Here is a 20,365-nt window from a genome sequence, read left to right on the forward strand (position 1 = left end):
CCTTTGAATTAGGTAAATTTTACCCACATAAGCTACGCTCTGCTTCGTATTCGCTTAGGTATTTCTTTTATAGCAGCCCAGATAATAAAAAGATTAGTAATAGAAAAAAACAATTTTAATCAATAATCGTAATGTAAGTTGTTAATAACACTATTTAGTATGGCGTTTGAATATTCTATTAAATAATATTATTGCACTTAATAATAGGAAAACAATACGTATTGCATTCGGATAATTATGGCATCTAATTTTCGGGAAAATAAGAATATATCAAATAATTTTTCTAGTAAACGACACATTCGGGCAAATCAAGTTTCGGGCGTATGAACTTCGGGCAAATGAAATTATAGCATATAACTTTCGGACAAATAATAGATAACCCACTTTTATATTTCTCACCTCCCTTTCCCCAAAACCCACGAAACCGGAACATATTGCTAGTTATACTCTATGTATTACTTGTTGTCTGATATCTACCTACTTACCTTCCGTGAAGCGTTATCTTATGGTGATAAACTGCATTAAATCCGTTGTGCAGGTAACTAGTTTAAGGACGTCTTGTAGGCTGTTTTAAATCTCGATTTAAGGGTTAAACTGACAGTTCTTGTATTGATCTGACAGGATTTAAGACCACTTAAACTTAGATTAAAAAAAAAATAAGCAGGTCTGTAGGTAGCTGGTCCCTACTCATGTCGTGCGAACTTGACAACTTACCAATGTGGAATTGCAGTTTTTTTGGATTTGGCTTGAACACGTATTGAACCTAGCACCGATTACACCTAGCCTCAGATATTATGGTACTATGAGTATTAGAGCTCAGACAAAAATACTTACTATCCTATCCTACTACTACTAGAAATAAAAGCGAAAGTTTGTGAGTGAGTGAGTGAGTGTGTATGTTTGTTACTCCTTTACGCTGAAACGGCTGGACGGATTTGGATGATATTTGGTATGTAGATAGCTGGACATCTGGAATAAAATATAGGCTACTTTTTATTCCGATATTCTCACGGGATAGGGATAAAAGCTCGAAATAACAACCTCTGGGCTTAGGGTCATGAAATTTGACATAAGTAATTGTTTTTAATGTAGGTAACGTCAATGAAAAGTACGATTCAATTTTCGGGGATTTCCCACTGGATTTTTTTAAAACCCGAAATTTAATTTCAGCTGCTGGATCTAATGATTTACGTGTGCCGCGGGTAAACACTGGATATAAATAAACATACACGATTATTTATGCATACAATAAACATGGCTCAAATACAAATATACCTACAAGTTCACACATAAACGATTGCCCCTACCGAGATATGAACTCGGGACCTTTAGCCTCATTCTCAGGGTCTTAAGCACAAGCTAAATCATGATTGTTTTTTTTTGGAGTCTTTTTGTATTTTTTTATTTCAACTCCAAATTTGTTACTTTTACGGATCATAATTTGATTGCTTAGTAGCGACATCTCTTGTCTGGGTGAGCGGTTGGTTCCGAAAGAGTGTGACGTCTCTCGATGAGAGCGGAACATAGATGTCGCTAGTGCTGCTGCATAAGTAGCGTAGTAGAAATAAGCAACCTGAGATATGTATGCATAGGAATAATTCGTGTCTAGATTCCTGTCCAGCGGTGGTGTAGGGGTTAAAGCACGCAGCACGGATTGCTGAGGACCTGGGTTCGATTCCCAGCGCTGGTCCCTTTTTCTGGTTTTACTGTGCAGCCATGTCTCAGTTTGTATTTTCGATACTAGCTAAATCATCCGCTGGTCTAGATAGTTAATAGGTTATTACAGGTTAGCCCTTTCCTACTTCACAAAGTATCGACAGATGTTAGTTATGGTTACCTACAATTACATAAACATCTACCTCTACCTGGAATGTCTTCTACTTGATATTTATGTTTTTGTATGATGTATTATCTGTTGGTGATCCTTAATAAATAAATAAATAAATAAAAAAAATACTTAGACTAGTTCATTTAGTGCACCTAAATACATTTTTTAACCCGCACAAATGACATCGAACCTTAGAATTGTTAAATAAAAAGTTCTAGGTAGTTTGCAATTTTCTATATACTAATATAATACATGACCTTATAATCTGTAAAGGTATACCTTCAACTTTAACAAAGTAAAACATTATTTAAGACGAGAACTCTAAACTAATCTAAGTAAACTAAAACTTTGTAATTGCGAGCAGTTGCCCGCAGCGAAGTACGTGGGTACCTACCTATCTACCTACCTCTTACTTGCAGAAAGCGGAACTCGAAACCGAGACCTGTGTAGATATATGTTTATAAATACAATCAAGACACTTCAGAGGTAGGGGAAGATGGGGGAATGGCGGTTACTTAAGCAGTAATCCACTTTTTGTTATATCAGGGACTTAAGGTATAGGTTGTATATATAGCTTATACAGTGGATTAAAGATATATATGACATGAGACACATTATCAAGCTACCGAGGGTTTCTTATTTTGACATGATCGCTATTCCCCCACCCATCTTAACCTACCATTTATGTATTACGCACCGCAATGATGGGCAAAGTGGCGTAAGTTATTGAAACGTCTTCATTTATACTCATAACTAAGTACTTATTGTTAAGAAAGAAGAAAGAAAGTAAATACAACAACAACATAATATTATTACAAATACATAGGTAGTCAGCACGAAGGTCATTAAGTTACGGTGTGTCATTGTGGTTTTGAATCGGATACTGGCTCAGCATAATGCTGAAGTGATTATTAACCGACTTCAAAAAAGGAGGAGTTTATCAATTCGGTAGTATTTTTTATGTTTGTTACCTCAGAACTCCGTCATTTATGAACCGATTTTTTAAAAACACCGTAGCGCTAATATTCAGCCAGCAACATGGTGATACTTGGGTCGCTATTCACATATACTACTAGCATGTTGCCCGCGACTCCGTCCGCGTAGTATTCGTTTATCACTATCCCGCGGGAACTATGATATTTTCCGGGATAAAAACTATCTTATGTCCTTCCCCGGGACTCAAACTCTATATACCAAATTTCATCTAAATCGCTTCAGCGGTTCACTTTCACAATTAAGTATAATAGTAGGATACTACAAACTAATATCTACATAATCTACGCGCGTGACTTTAAACTCATTAAATAAATAACGTTGTTCTTCAATTATTTATATTTTATTTTAGAACTTGGTAGCACTTATAAATAGATTTACATAAATGGTTCCAGCCGCTTAGGCTGTCGGGAGCAATCTGCGCTCCCCGGCATGTATACCGCTGTCAATCGTTTTTAAAGTCAAATTCTAGAAACATACAATATAAAAAATCCTATCCTTATACAAAACAACGTCAATCTAACCTGCCAGGTGGTCAGTTTTACCACCTGCCAGCGGTATACAGCCTAGTTCCTACAGTACACAAGAAGCATATTACTTAAGTTAGGTACGAGTAAGTACTAGCAGGAGACAATGACTTACTTTTGACACACATCGAATCGACCCTGAAGGTTGCAGCTTGCAACCCTATGATTGGGAAACCTCAAAAAAAAAAACATCCGGTATACAAAATTACGCCATTTTATATTGCCAACCTCACCAAAAGTTCGCCCCCGATTACGCAATCTAACGGTTCTGCTAAGACTAGACTATGTCTGACAGGCGGCGATGCGAAGCGATTCGAATTGAAAAAGTTAGCATATTACATACAAAAAGTAGATCGTGAAAAGACTGTCTAAACGCTGAATTTACTTGACAAAACTTAAGAAACGATTTCTTTGTTGTACTCGTACATTGATTATTTAAGTACCTAACCTACTAACCTGAGGAAGAGAGACCATTGACTTACGAACGTGAAAATAATTATTAAAGTAAAATGAATTTTGGAATATTTCCACGATGCAAACTAATTATAACAAAATAGCTTTAAGAAATCCATTGTAATCTTAATACGAGCTCAAATGTCCTGTATTTTTGATAAAATCGTTTTACTAATCTCAGTGCGTGGGAGGTTAAGCGTAAATCGATGAATCATTCTTTTTTGTTCCCGGCAGTCTCATCCCAGCCTATATACGTCCCACTGCTGGGCACAGGCCTCCTCTCAGAACAAGAGGGCTTGGGCCGTAGTTCCCACGCGGGCCCAGTGCGGAGTGCGGCAAACCTGCGAAGCAATTCAATGGTGCGTGTGAAGTTCCCAATCCCGGCAGTCTGTAATCAACTAATTATTATTGAAGTCGGGCAATGTTGTGAATTTTCTACAGAAACCCACTTGAAATGAGATTTTTTAAGTGTGGCAGCTTGATAGCGTTTCTAATGTAGCTTTAAAAACTTAATAAAAATGTTTGTTGACTTTAATGGATGGACTAGGATGTATCTGGGCGACCGAGCTTCGCTCGTAGTTTATTTTCACGTGCTTAAATCTATCCCTTACTTCTGTCTATTGTTGTAAACGTTGGCTCAAAGAAATCACTCTGAAGGGATAAGGCCGCCTATTGCTTGCCTTGGAAAATCTTTATGTACCTGTGCTTTCTGTACCTTACTATGCGTTGGTGTTCAAAAAAGAGTTATCGTAATGTGTGTTATGTAGGTATATGACGGTAATGCAAGTACAATAAGCTAGTTTTAAAAATGAAATTTCAACTAACAACTTTTTTAGTGCCGGGCCCTCTATTCATCACACTCCAGAATCTCGGGAAAGAAGTGTTGGCATTCCAAATCGTATTTATCGCTACAAAGCTAACATCACGATTTATGAGGCATTAGCTGTTTTCCTAAACAACTCCTAAACACGATCACACTTTGATGGCAATCTTGTGATCTTCAGCAGGAACTCTAAGATTGCCAAAACACTGTCTGAATTAACATCTTTTAATTTCTAACTAGGTAGGTACAGTCACCAGCATCAATACAGCACCAAGACACAGCAAAGCGTGCATAAATATCTACACGACTCTATTTCTCGGGCCGGTAGGACGTGTCAGATATTTTTGCACGCTGCTGTGGCAGATATTATTTTGCACATTTTTTAACCCCAAAAAGAGAGGTGTTATAAGTTTGACTCTAATGTCTGCCTGTCTGTGGCAACGTAGCTCTCAAATGCATTGCGGAAAACAAACATGATGGTAGTAAGTAGATACCTATACCAAATTTACAAGGAAAACTATAATGATTAAGTTTGCTTGAGAATTATTAGTATAGTTTAAGAGTAAATAGCAGCTTAAGGTATAAACTACACCTAAAATTGGAAAATTCTATGTATACAAAATGCAAAAATATTTTTTCGTAACGGCTACGGAACCTTATCTTGGGCGTGACCGACACGTTCTTGGCCGGTTTTTGTAACAACTATCCGAAGAATTTTAAAACGCTCTTTCCGCACTATAACAAATTCTATTGTAAGTATAACACAGAGCGTACTAAAACCTTTACTTAGTCATAACGCTAAATACATTCAGCATTCCTTTAACAATATCTCGATTTTTTCGCTCGCATAATTCAGCATTTATGCAAAATATCATTTCCACATAGCTGGTAGCGGGAACGCTGCGGATTACGAGTATTAAAACGAATTCGCGAAATATTCCTCCATTCTGATTGAGGTTTGCGCAAATGCGGATTTATCTGTAAATCAAAGATGCCGCAAAAAATTGGTTTTATAAGTAGATTCATCTACTAGATTCCGCAACGTGTTGATTAAATCATTCCGGGAACGGGTAGGGGAGACCGAGGAGAGTTAAATTGTGACAGAGGAGAGTAGTGACAACGTCGATTTTTGGAAACTTATTAACTGCTAGCGAGCTCGCTACAGCACGCGTTTGATAGTTCGAGACTTGAGTGCTAGTGCGAGCTCGCTAGCAGTTCATAAGCTCCAATAAATCGACGTTGTCACTACCCACCTCTGTCACAACTTTCCTCGGTCTCCCCTGTCAACATTAAAAAATGTTCAACGGTTGAAGTGTGCAGGGGTCAAAATCCTACTTTTATTATAAATGTCAAAGATTGTGAAGATGTTTGGAGGTTTGGTTGTTTGTTACTTAATCACGTCTAAGCCGCTGATTCGTTTTAGGTGAAATTCGGTTTACAGATAGTTTGAGTATAGGATAGTTTTTATCCCAGAAAATTGCATAGTTCCCGCGGGATAGCGATAAACGAATACTACCCGGCCGAAGTCGCGGGCAACAGCTAGTATTAAAAATGCGAAAGTTTGCACGTCTGTCTATTTGTTTTGTTCGTTACCTCTTCACGTCTAGACCGCTGAACCAATTGAGATCAAATTCGGTATACATATATTTTTAGTCCCGGGGAAGAACATAGAATAGTTTTTATCCCGGAAAATTGCAGTTCCCACGGAATAGCGATAAATGAATTCTACGCAGACGGAGTAGCGGGGTCGTGTTTTTTTTGCCCTACTACCCGAAGGATGGTATGTTCTAAGAGCGGATGTATGTGGGTATGTAAGTATATAGGTACGCTCATTAAATAAGTCCTTAGGAATATTTTTATCCTTAGACGGTTTTGAACATTTCAATAAAGGTATATTCATTGTCAAAACTTCAAATTTGTCTAGGGGTAACGAGAAAGTATCCCAAGACATTTGATTTGTGTATGCTGTCGGTAGGCCTCCAACAAGATGGAGCGGTGACCTGGTTAAGATTGCGGGATCGCGGTGGATGCGGAGAGCACAAGACCGGTTTGAGTGGAAGGCCTTGGGGGAGGGCTATGTCCAGCAGTGGAAGTCTTTCGGCTGACATGATGATGATGATGAGGAGGATGATGATGCAGACATAGGAATCCATGGGGCAACATTTTATGACAGGTAGTGAGTTCCTTTATCGATAATCTCAATTATCGATGCTTGTTCCATATACTAGTAATCGGCCCGCATATTGTGTGTATTTTTTCAAGTATTGTTCTGATGACGAGTATGAAGTTCACACATAGTATATTTTAAATTATTTATTTATTTATTTGCCATTCAGCCACCTGAAATGGATTCATCAGTCAAGACGGAGACGTTTAACGCCCGAAAATTTGGAACAAATTCTAATCGTTTATTTTAACAACAGTAGATGGGGCAGTAATTAAGAAAAACAATTATGATGAGTATCAAAAATCGATACAAAAAAAAGAACAAAAACATATTTTTACAAACAAAACTTGGAGTGATCACTAGTATATGGAACAAGCATCGATAATTGAGATTATCGATATAGGAACTCACTACCTGTCACAAAACTTTTCCCCGTGGATTCCTATATATGTCTGATTGATGCATGTCCATTTCTTTGGTCCTTTCCGCAGCCTATAAGGCTGAGCGGATTTTAACATATAAGGTACCATTTGTCATAACTGTCGGAGTGGCAAAGGGCATATAATATCTGAATGTAGCATCCTTGTTGCTTAGTTGCTTAGCTGTTTGTGCTAGAGCTGCGCCGAACGAGGATAGTTAAATGGAGCGTTTCTATTGGTTCATGGCACATTCCTCGCAGCGCAACCTCGCACATCTCAGCCTCACGACAGCATGATCACATGAATCTCAAACTGATGGAATCACGGATGGGCCGACAATACGGAATATTACTGCAATTTTCTGCCGTCAGTACTAGCACAAAACTGTAAACAGTTTTTTAAGTATCTTAAATGCCATAATACCATCTTATTTCAATTTTTTTCTGGAAATAGCTCTATCGTTACAGTCGATGTAAATATCACGTTATTTTGTTACTAATAAATATATCATGATTTGTATAGGTAGTAATACTGGTCATGATCTGTTATGGCGACCAAATACCGGGTGTGGCCTGTAATACGAGCAAATAATTAAAACATAGATCATACTCCTCAAACTGAATAACATTAGTTCAGCGACTTTTAAAAATAATTAGTTTTTTAATTTTTATTACACTTTTCAGTTTATTCGAAGAAGCAATGTAAAGCAAAATGCTTGATGTTTGTAGCGTGACAGGCGCTGTCAGTTGTGTTCTAGGATGGCGTACATTGATAGCAGTATTTAATTTGAATGAAAAAAGGAAAATTCAAAAACTATTTTTAAAATTCTCTGAACTGTTGTTGTTTAGATTGACGAGGACGATCTATGTTTTAATTTTTTGCTCGTATTACAGGGCACACCCGGTATAAAGAGAACTGACGTTGTCATGGAGGTTTGACACGCTGTGGGGACTCGTTAAAGAAGCGCGGAAAGAGTAGGTTCACACATGAATAGCTTTTCCCATCACATTAGGGATACCAAATAAATTTTTGGGCGTAAATATTTGCTTCGCTACACGGCGCGTATTAATCAACACATTTGGTGCTTCGTCCAGGATATAAATAGATGTACGAAAACTTACAGTCACACGAAGTACCTAACTACATGTAGTATGTATTTATGGTACAGTAACTACAGTTAGTCAAACATTTTTGCCAGACACAGTTAAATCATATAATCAAAATATTTTTTGGAAACTTGGATATTTTTAAGACTATGTAAATTTATCTATTTTTTTACAAGTTTTTATTCAACTTGCTACAAGTATGTATGCATGTATGTACGTGCGGGTCAAATCTTGCAATTTCCAGTAGTAAATTTTACTTAAAATTTGGCATAGGTACTTATAATAAGTAGTCTGGTAGTGACATCGGTAGGCAGAGTAAAGACAAGGTTAATGCGGCATCGACTTGAAATTTGGTAGGTACGGAAATTTAGTTTGGATGACAATGCAAGTACCTACAGTCTACGAAAAGTACAAGTCAGCAAATAGTTTGTATTGAAAATGTTATTAGGGTTCCGGAGCCAAAATGGCAAAAACGGAACGGAACCCCTATAGTTTCGCCATGTCTGTCGGTCTGTCCGTCCGTCCGCGCCTTTGCTCAGGGACTATCAATGCTAGAAAGCTGTAATTTTGTACGGATATATATGAAAACTATGCCGACAAAATGGTACAATAAAAAACAAAAAAATATATTTTTTAAGGTACCTCCCATAGGCGTAAGGTGGGGGTGTTTTTTTTTCTCATCCAAGCCATACACCCTACTACCTACTACTACTACCCAACATCCATAGTGTGGGGTATCGTTGGATAGGTCTTTTAAAACCATTAGGGGTTAGCTAACATGATTTTTTGATTCATTGATTTTTTTGCGAAATATTTAACTTTAAAGTGCAAATTTGCATTAAAATCGAGTGTCCCCCCTCTAAAATCTAAACCGGTGGGTGGAAAAATTAAAAAAAAATCAGGATAGTAGTAAGTATATCAAAATTTTCAAGGAAAACTATAACGGCTAAGTTTGCTTGAGAATTACGAGTATTAGTAGGTTTCCATATAAAACACGAAATCCTTAGAAAAATATTACTTAATTTTTTCGTAATGGCTACGGAACCCTATTTTGGGCGTGTTCAACACGCTCTTCGCCGGTTTTTTTAACAAAACTTATTGATGCACTATTATGAAGTATATACGTATGAACATTGTTTGTATGCAGGGGGTTATGTTTGAAATTCTAATAGGTAATTCTTATAAGTACCTACTACTAATTATAGACAGTTAATTATACTGTCTTAGATAAACACAGGTTTTTTTATCCAGGAAAGTGTAAAATTCTTGTGGGACATAGATGAAGTCACGGGCAACAGCGCATCAAATCGCGTGCAAATCCATCCAGCCATTGCAGTGATAAACATACATTATAATAGCACTTACGAACTTTCGCATTTATTTATTTAATTCTTTTATTTAATCGCAGCTTCGTACAGTCGAGTTTATAAACTTGTGAGCAAAAATTTGATTTAAATATCTGAACACGACTCTATTGTTAACGGCGTAGAAGCGTGTTCATTTATAAGATCAAATATTTGCTCAGAAAATTATATATGCACTCGACTGTACGCGTAGACCATTAGAACCGGAAATTAGATTGAAATTCCTGAATTTTACTGAATTCTCACGGGAATTCCCAAAAACCAATTGCCTATAATTACATCGTGATCATAATTTTTTTTTATTCTTATCTTTTTTAATTTACATGTACTGTAGCCATGATAATATGGGCTATACAGCCAACTAATATTTTAGTCTCGTAGCTGTTTTGTGTTAGTTTTGTGTGACTTTCCGTAATTTCACTCTCCTGTGGCCCGGCGGAAGACCAGTGCTGGTTTTCAACCAGCGATATCCTGAGCCGGGACCTTTTTAGAGCGGCAACACTGCTTCTTACTGTTATTTTTTCTAACCTGTGTAATGTGTCACTGCTGTTATAAATGATTTTCTTTCTTTCTTTGTCATTGACGTTACATTAAAACAACCGTGCCGAAATTTATGACTCTGAACCCAGCGGATCAGATTTTAAGATTTGGTCCCGATCCCAAGAGAATATCGGGATAAAACGGAGCCTAGGTATGTCATACTCGAGACGTCCAGCTTACATATACGAATTTTCACCAAATCCGTCCAGCCACTTTAGCGTGACGTAACAGAAATGCACATATTACTCGTAGGTACTCACAAATATACACATCTTTATAATATTAGTAGGAGGGTCAAAATACGGTATTTGACAACTCCTGAATTTGCCATGTCTTAATATTATTATGAAAATATAGATAATAATATACAGACAGTTTTTAGCGAGGATAAAACTCAAATTGGTTGAAAATTAGATTTATAGTGATTTTCTGAAAAATCTATAAACGAGTACCTGTCTCTTTCTCAAACGCTTTTTTCTATGCAGCAAGTATGGCGCTATATACTTGCGTGTGATGTCATATGCAAACGTATGTCTTTCTATGTCTAATCTTGAATTTCAAACTTTTATAACTTTGTTATTTGTGCACACATTGTGTCTCAACTCGATAACAGGCATTGTGTAGTTTTAGTTTATAAAACATATACTTTCAAAATAGTCTAATACCGTATTCTTTTCCGTATACATACCGTTTTATTTGTCTTATTCGGTGTAACTAATATTTAACTAGAGAACAATTAAAAATGTCTCTGTCACTATATGTCCCATACAAAAAATTCTACTCCATCACTATTTTTCGAGAACAAAAACAACACAACGAATAAAATTTTGACCCAGGATTTGTGGATAATTTGTTAATTGTCACATGATCGTTGTAAGAAAGATCTAGAGGTAGCTATAGCTTAGGCAGATATGTGCAGGGGGTGGCGCCGGGCGGCTTTGGATGAGAGAGATGGGCTAAGGCTCATCGGCATGCCGGCCACGATATCCAAAATAAAGAAGCAAGACAAAAGTTTCACTCATAATAAGTACCAATTGTGCGCCCTGAATATAAATATTAAATCAATAAACCTATTATTCATAAAAGCTTTAGTCTAAATATTAAATCAATTTATTAAATCACTTTATTTTTTATCTTTAACTGTAACCTGGAAATTTGCCTTTTGTAAAACAGACAAAACATAATTTAACTTAAACAGGTCGGGAACTATACAATGAACAATGTTTTTTTATTACAATATCTTTATACCTACTTATCATTTATCATTGAGTCAGTGGTAGTAGCTTAGGTTTGAGTAAGGGCTCGCAGTTTTTCTGAACTTATGTGCGAACTTTGAGGTGAAGGAAAATATTTCGAGGACTGCACATAGCGTTAAAGAAATTAAATTATATGTGTGAAGCTCCAAATCCACACTGAGCCTGTTTGGGAACTATGGCCCAAGCCTTCTCATTCTGAGAGGAAGTCCAACCCTGCAGCAAAGATGACATGTATATTTATCCGAATAGCAAAAAATAAAGTCGGTAATTCGGATTTTGGAAGTAGAATGAGCAAAATTCCAAACTCGAAAAACATTTTAACAACAACTGCTGGGGAACAATATGAAATAAAAATAAATAACCCAGCCCCAAACTAAGCAAAGCTTGTGCTATTAGGATACTAGGCAACGGATAAACATACTTATATAACATATTAAACATCCAAGACCCGAGAGCAAACATTCGTATTATTCATACAAATATCTGCCCCGGCCGGGAATCGAACCCGGAACATCAAGCTTCGTAGTCAGGCTCTCTAACCACCTAGCCATCCGGTCGTCAAGAAAACATTCCGTTGTGCCAAAAACAATAGATCTCTGCCATAATATTGTACTGGTGATCTCTGTCACACTGTTTTTTTTTTCACTCAGTTATTATCATTTCATGTGTTCTAAATTTGTAACCCTTGCTTAAATATTGTGATGGTATACTGGAACGTCTGCAAAAGCCTAATAATTAACGTGTTATGGGCACATCACTAGCGAGGGCTGCCAGTGGAGTATTTGGCGGTCTTGCCCGCCCAGAGCTGTCGGCTACGTCGGCGAGGGCGGACGCGCCCAAACCCGAACAAAACGCGATCGCGACTCGTAACTCGTCAAACTCAAAGTGCGTTAAACTCGATAAACTTAAAAAAAAAACAACGTCGCGCGCGGTTGTGCTTGTAAATTAGTCCACGCATGAAACTATAACTTTACACAGCTTGCTACATAAATTTCGCAACTACCAAAGATTTCGAGCGGTAATGGTCTATAAAAGCTGAGTCAGTGCGTTAATAGGATTCGGTAAAATAAGGTAAGACAATTTAATACTTTCTTTTTTTAATGCGAATTGTTAACGTGTTCAGACACTACTGACATCGTGTGAAATTTTGTGAGTGAAAATCATGCGTTGTCTTTGCATCCAATTTGATAATGTACCGCGCGTTTGATTGTCATATATAGCTTAGCCTGGGGTGACAGTCAATTTATTAAAGTATCCATAAAAGAGGGCTAAAAAGCACAACAATGATAAGTCCTATTTATCATGTTGAAATATATAATAGAACTGTTGCTCCTCGGTTTGCCAGCCCGCTTTCGTCTTTACGTTACAAGCTTTCTCGTAACTAATTTGTAATAAAACGAACTTGTTAACTGTAAGTTAATTATAATATGTATACAACTGCCAAGCGAAGGAAAGAGTCGTTTAGAAACTTTTTACATTTCCCATGGGTGTAACAGGTGGTGGGATCAGGCTGGGTTTGGAGAAGGAGACACGCATTCGAGGTTATTACATTATCATACGTAATGCGAGCTGTGATGCGAGTAAACTGTGACTATCATAAAACCACTTACCTACTTAGTCATGCGTTGTATGTTGTGATTTATCATTGACTATCTTTCCGCCCGCGACTTTATTCACGTTGAATTATATTCGCGTGAAACACAATACTTTCACTTGCATGCCAATTTGAAGTCTCTAAATTATTGTAGTTATGGAAATAGGGGTACTTTGGAGCGCGCAAATATAAATCTCATTTATACTCTATCCCTTGACAATTTTGGAAAGTCCCTCCTTAGTGAACCTCTGTGCCACTCAAGGTGCCAATTATCAAGTCTTTATAGCTTCAGTGGTTTGGGTTGTGCATTGACATATCAGTCAGCCGTAAGGATCGGGACTTTCAATTTTAATATAGATTGAATCGGTGTTACAAAGTTTGTTATTTTTAGTACCGTCAAAAGACTACCTATAAATTCAAATTATATTTTAATTTTGAATGTGATTAATGCCGGCTGGCGTTAGAGGTTTGTTTAACGAGAACATGAAACAGAAAAAACGAACGTGAACGATGATATCTTTATTCTAAAAATACTTGTTTCCAGAAAGGCCTGACGCGAAATCTTTAGATGTGTGCTCTAAAATTGTTTAGTTAAAAGATTTGATCATATAAGTAGACATATTTCCATGAATTATTTACTTCAAACGGAAGTAAGTGTGAGTAATAATTATACATAAAATATTTATTTACATTATATTTCTCCTACCATACTTACTAAGAGCACCACATTGTTTATACATAGGTACCTATAAAGTTTTAAAAAGATTTTTTTTTATATTATAGTTATATAATGAATTATTCAAACTGCATCCTCGTCAATGAGTATTAAATTCAGTCTAAATTGGCTTATGAACTCATACACTTGACGCTTCTGGATAAATAATAACTTTTTAAAAATATGATCACTGTCTATTTCACTTTTTAAAGTTCATAAGTGCTTGTTATAGCCTAAATTTAATAAAGATATTTTAACTTTGACTTTGATTTTAAATTAAAAAAAAATGGAAGTTTCAATGTATGCGATACACTACAAAATTGACAGCACGTTGATAAACGTTTATCTAAGAGATGTCAAATAAATTTCAAAAATTATTTTAAGGCCCTCGTTCCAAGAGACAGCGATAACACCGCCATATCCGATACACTGATTTAACGTTTAAACTTTGAGGATCAATACATAAATTATCTAAATTCCAGTTTTTTTTAATATTACAAAACAATAGTAGCATAAAGTTATGCAAGTAAAACCGAACCTTCAATTTAAAGCCATGGCCCGGGCCGGTACGAGTATAACGGAGACTCCTTCACAACGGGGCTAAATGGAAGTAAATAGAAAAAGCTACGTTTGGGATACCTTTTCGAGATCAAATAAGAATTTGGCCCGCTTTGACCAGACAGTGTTTGTGTACCTATATTCAATTAATACATTTACTCAAAGCAAATCTTCGTTAAGCTGTTTGCGAATTCTAGTTTTATGTAGTGTAAACTCAGGCATAGTTGCCGCTCTCGCAACTGTACCTATCAACAATTATCCAACATCTTGCAACAAGCTCAGTAACGAACTTCATAGTATTAGAAACCGTGGGGTTGTAGAATGGACTTAGATTTAAAATTGCAATTTTATTTTACTTATATACCTACCTAATTTAATTTGAAACCTAAGATTATATTCAGGCAAATACATTCGTACATTTTTATTTTGTATTTTTTAACCGACTTCAAAAAAAGGAGGTGGTTATCAATTCAGTTGTATTTTTTTTAAATGTTCGTTACCTCAGAACTATCATTATGAAATGATTTACGTTCGTCTAGGAATGCTTTCAATTAGGTTCCATTCCATAAGCACCAAATCAGGATCTAATGGTTGAATCCTAAGGAAATCGAGGGAACTCTTCAAATATTGTAGGAACACCTTTGGTAATTTCGATATATTTAGTAGTAACGTGCATTTGCTCTTGAAAATCATCATTTGGTGAAGTGGAACTGATGATGAAGGCCACATTTGACCAACGGAGCGACTATTCAATAACAAGTAGGTACCTCACGGGTTGAATTTCAATTACTTAACTATTCAATTACTTCAATTAAGTAATTTGCATCAGAAACCCTTGGGCAACGCCAAGCTAGGTTTGGGAAACATGACTATTAACTCACGACTGCAGAAAGCAGGTGGTAGGACCTTGTGCAAGGTTCGCCCGGATTGCTACCACCATCTTGCTCGCTAATCGTGTGTTGAAGCAGTGCTTGCACTGTTGTGTTTCGGCGTGGAGAGTAAGACAGCCGGTGAAATTACTGGCACTTGAGGTATCCCATCTTAGGCCTCTAGGTTGGCAACGCATCTGAAATACCCCTGGTGCTGCAGATGTTTATGGGCGGTGGTGATCTCTCACCATCAGGAGACCCACTTGCTCGTTTGTCATCCAGTCGAATAAAAAAAAAGCAACTGTTGAATATGTATCAGCACAGTAACAGTGAAGGACGGTATAATGGAGAATTTTCAATCTACGACCGTATCCAAACTCTAAGGTGGCTTTGGTCACTGCTACAAGTTCAGAGGGGCTTTGAAAGTTAAGTATAACGCTTAAAGTTTATAAAGTTAAGCTCTACTACAGCCCAGCGAACACGGACGCCTGCAGGTACTTAATAGCGGATTTGTAAAACACGACCAAATGCAATAAATAAAAACATCTAGGATTTTTCTGGTTCAGCAAGCTGGTTCTATTGATTTCGAAAAGAGAAGGAATGTGTATTAATTTTTACGAGTTTCTACAAGGTATAATTTTGCCTTAATATTGGTTATAAATCATTTTAATTCAAGAAATTAGCTCAGAAACTTAATGAAACGTTGTTTAAAATCAGGCGTTCAATTTATGAGATAAAACTAATACGTTTATTATTTAGTCAACGTCATAAATAAGTGATCATTTCTGTACCTTGTCGCTTTCAGTCGTTACACAATTTCGTATGGCTTTTCAAACATGACGTTAAAGTGACAAGGTACAAAAGTGATCACTTATTTATGACGTTGACTGTACATCTATAGTCCTTATCCCTACTCCCTTACCCATATTACAAATGCGACAGTAACTCTGTCTGTCGATTTGTCTGTTACCACGTCATTTTTATATGGAGTTAGTTTGAGACCCTGGAAAGTTCATTAAACAGTTTATATCACGAAACGTTCCGCAGGATAACAATAAACAACTGGTTTTAAATAAGACTTCAACAATAATAGATTGATAACCAAGGGTGGAAAGTGACCCATTTCACCCGAGATATTTCTGGCGCTTGAACGAAGTGAGAGCGCCAATAGTTCGAGGGGAAATGGGTAATTCCACCCGAGTTAGACACTCTACTTCTCATTTCGACTGTGAGGAAAGTAAAATACTATAAAAAAATTAGAATAATAATAAATTGAATTTACTTATATCCAACCTCCAACGGTACCTTTTCGACTGGCCACTTGCCACGGCCAATTTAAAAAAAAATCGAGTTGGTCACAACCAAGGAGCTTATATACAAAACTGGAGGTTGAACGCCGAACGAAGAAGTTTGACCTTTGTTACTTATTTATGTATTCCATCTCTTTCTTTCACATTTCACGAATGACTTCCACCTCTTTCTTCACCTAATTAAAGAAAGAGATGGAATATGTTCGTGACGTAATAAAGACCAAATTTCTTGTTTAAAAAAAATGTTTATTAAAGGTAACCTTCAAACGGTTGTTCGGCGTTCAACCGCCAGTGTTGTATAAAAGCTCCTTGGTCACGACGTGCATCTAGATGGCCATGCCGAAACGTGAAAAAAAGTATTATTGACGTAACTCAATTATCTTCGACTCCAAGGCTAACCGAAAAATTAAAAAATAATTACTTTCCACCCTAAAGATGTAAACGCAATTTTCCACCCGGTTATCTACCCATGAAAATTAAACTTTCCGAACAGGAGAGATGAAAATAATATTACAGGTCGGTGTTCATGCTCTCTTCGTCTTTGCCATTCCCAAGCATGGAATTTATTTTACTTCCTTGTTGGTCATCTAGTGGTGCCAGTTGCGTATGATAGTTTCCATTTTTCAATGCAATCAATATAACATTTTGAATACCTAGATAAAGGTGAAAAACTTAGACTATAAGTACAATATGATCGGTTGGAGATCTGTTGTACAGTCCTGGGCATAAATATATATATACATTCCCAAGACGTCAAAAATATCTATACTTTCACTTTTATGCTACTAACAATAAGGTCGATGTCTACATATATTTGATGCTATAGCTATATAGATATTTATGCCCTCGACTGTATGTCATCGTATCCTACGATAAGAGCCACTATCACCATAGGGGCTTTTAGTTTTTATTGTAAAATTGAATTCTACACGTCAAGATACATGTTTATAACTTAAAATTATAATTTTAATATTTTTTTATTAAATAGTAAAAAAATAATTTTAAAAAGCCACAATTACGTATGTCTCACTTCTAACGCGGAGTAAAGCCAGAAATACGCTGCTGTCCTTATTCGCCGTGCAAAAAGGAGATACGCGGGCGCGACGAGGGGGCGCAAGCGCCGTTTCTGCGGTACTCGGCGGACAGCGCCGGGAGGAGAGTGGCGTGCATTCGTAATGGCTATTTCATTTGTAAGATCATCTATTTTTTCGTTAATTGACAATGAAAACCATAAAACGAATCGTCGAGGACTTACACTAGTGAAAATAGTTACAAAGGATGGCGCTGAACAAAAGAAGTAAACACCAAGTAAATTTAGCGAAATTGATTTATAAAGTTTTTTCATTATTCAGATTTTATTTATTACTTATTTTAGGTTTACTTTTGTATTGTTTATTTTTTTAGGTTACTTATTTATATATTTACAAAGTTTAATGAAGAAATTCACACAATTTAATGAAGTGGTTACTATTACCTAGAATAAAGCCCGAACGGCTACTGCGGTCTTCTATCGCGTAATAGCTCAATTTTATTTGTACAGCAAATGTGTGGCCACAATTTCGGTAGTGTCCTTTTTCTATGTACGAATTATGTTTTGTTGAATTATTGCTTAAATATTCGCTTTTTAAAGATATATTTGGGTAGTTTACTAACATTGCGGCTTCATAGAATGAACATAATTGCTTTTTGATAACAATAATTATTTTGAAGGTGTGATTTTGCATGTCTGATTTTTGGGGTTCTTATGGCACTTGAGGCCTTTTTCGCTGTATATATTGGCATGCTTATATCTATTTACCTTCTAATTTCTTGTCAGTCGGCCAATAGGCTGGAATATTATTCTCTTATGGTTTCTTATAAAATTCGGCATGGTTTCTGTGACTGTTTTATTATTAATAATGTTTTGCCTGTGCTTTTTAATTTCTATTTACAGAAAAAATAAAACGAGAAGTCTCACGTAGAACCTGAAAAGAACAAGATCGAGATTATTTGTTTAAAATATTTTAGACAGTGTTCCTAAGTTAAGAAAATAAAGATTACCTAAGCATATTTTTTTTAAAGACATCGTTTCAGTATTTCTTATTATTTACATACTGTTACCGACAACAACAGCGGGTTTGATGTTGAAACAAACCAAATTAATCGCAGATGTTTTTCAAAGCACACATATATAGAACACATACATAAATAGAAGACAAATTGATGAAGACCTAATTTTAAATAAAACGAAAAAAAGTATTGGTGATATAATTTTGAAAATTTTCCAGGAGCAACACCGAAGTTTTTTCAATTTGAAAACGTTTAACTTCCTGCTACTGCTGAATTGTTTTCGCCTGATGACATTACCGAAGAAAAAACTGGCTAAAATGTCGAATGTGCAATGATTAAAAGACAATTTTAAAGTTTAGCTCAATTCCGTGTCAGATTGAAAATTTTATCCTTGTAGAAAAACAAAAAGAAACCGATGAAGTTCTAGATGATATAGTTATGCAGAGAGAAGAAATTATTCGTAATTTTTTCTTCGACGATGACATTATGCAAAAATAATTCAGTAGGTATAGGTAGTAGCGAGAAGTTGAAGGTTTTCAAGTTGACAAAAACTTCGGTGTGACTCCGGGAAAGTTTCCAAAATTATATCACCAACATTTTATTTTTTCGTTTAATTTGTACAATGACGGCTACTGCTTTTTAATGCATCTGAGTTTTATTTAAAATTCAGTCTTCATCAATTTGTCTTCTATTTATGTGTTGTAGCTCTGACAAAAATCTGCGCTGCGATTAACTTGGTTTGCTTAAACATCAAGCCCGCTATTGTTGTCGGTAACAGTCTGTAAATATTCAAAGTCAAAGTCAAAATATCTTTATTCAATTTAGGCTATAACAAGCACTTATGAATGTCAAAAAAAATCTTCCACCACATTAAGAAATAATGAATCGTTGTCTTTAAAGAAATGTAGTTAATCTTAAAAAATAAAAATAAAATATTTTTCTTATTTATAGTCAAAATACCACAAACGGGACTTATCACGCTATTATTACGCTATTATTATTATTATTATGTCGAGGTAAATATTACTTTGTGTAATAATAGCGTGATAAGTCCCGTTTGTGGTATTTTGACTATGAGTGAGAATCACGAAAGTTTAAAACGTTATATTTTTCTTATTTGCCACTTCTTTCTGTATTACAAGAAAAATACTAGAATTAAAAAAAGTTTGAAACGCAAATATTTTAACAACTACAATTTGGTCCTAATGGTAGTTGTGGCCTCGAATTTTTCGACGATAAAAGGCACAATGTAGCTTATGGCCCTTTAAAACTCATTTAGTCCGACGAAAAAGGATTTAAAGGACAAAATCTATCTATAATGTATCATTAAAAACATTAATTTTGTTTTAACAGAACCCTAGAACCCTAAATACATTATTTAATTGCAAAATTATCAATTCGCTACTTATATTTTGAAAGAAACAACAAAAATGCTTCTCATTTTTTGATGTTGCTATTATGGTCTTATACGACGATGTGTAGTAATTACCTCTACTACTTATAGATAAGTCGACATTCAATTTTTGAAAAGTGACTTAAGTCTCATATCAATTGCATGCACTATACTACATATAACAGGTCATTTACTCAAGTTTCTCACCTGAGTATACGTACTCAGGGCACAGAATAAATAATAGTACTACGTACTTAGGGAACCAACCGATCATGTGGATGAAATCTTGTGTAATAAGTGTGTTAACATTTATTAGATGATTGTTGAATGAAACACCATCGTCTCGACAAGTCATCTTTAATTTAATGAAATACCAATGTAAAGCCTATCGTACATGCACC

The 20,365-nt window shown here is 35.9% G+C and overlaps 1 protein-coding gene across 2 annotated transcripts in view; it reads left to right on the forward strand.

The window, feature by feature from the left end:
* Nucleotides 1-12,309: 12,309 nt before the first annotated feature.
* Nucleotides 12,310-20,365, forward strand: part of LOC141439928 (uncharacterized) — a 128,094-nt gene continuing 120,038 nt past the window's right edge. For both annotated transcript variants that reach the window (XM_074104394.1, XM_074104403.1), the window contains exon 1: nucleotides 12,310-12,547. The gene's annotated coding sequence lies outside the window, so the exon portion shown is untranslated. The remainder of the gene's footprint in view (nucleotides 12,548-20,365) is intronic.

This window comes from Choristoneura fumiferana, chromosome Z (genome assembly GCF_025370935.1).
Source record: "Choristoneura fumiferana chromosome Z, NRCan_CFum_1, whole genome shotgun sequence".
In the NCBI taxonomy this organism is placed as follows: domain Eukaryota; kingdom Metazoa; phylum Arthropoda; class Insecta; order Lepidoptera; family Tortricidae; genus Choristoneura; species Choristoneura fumiferana.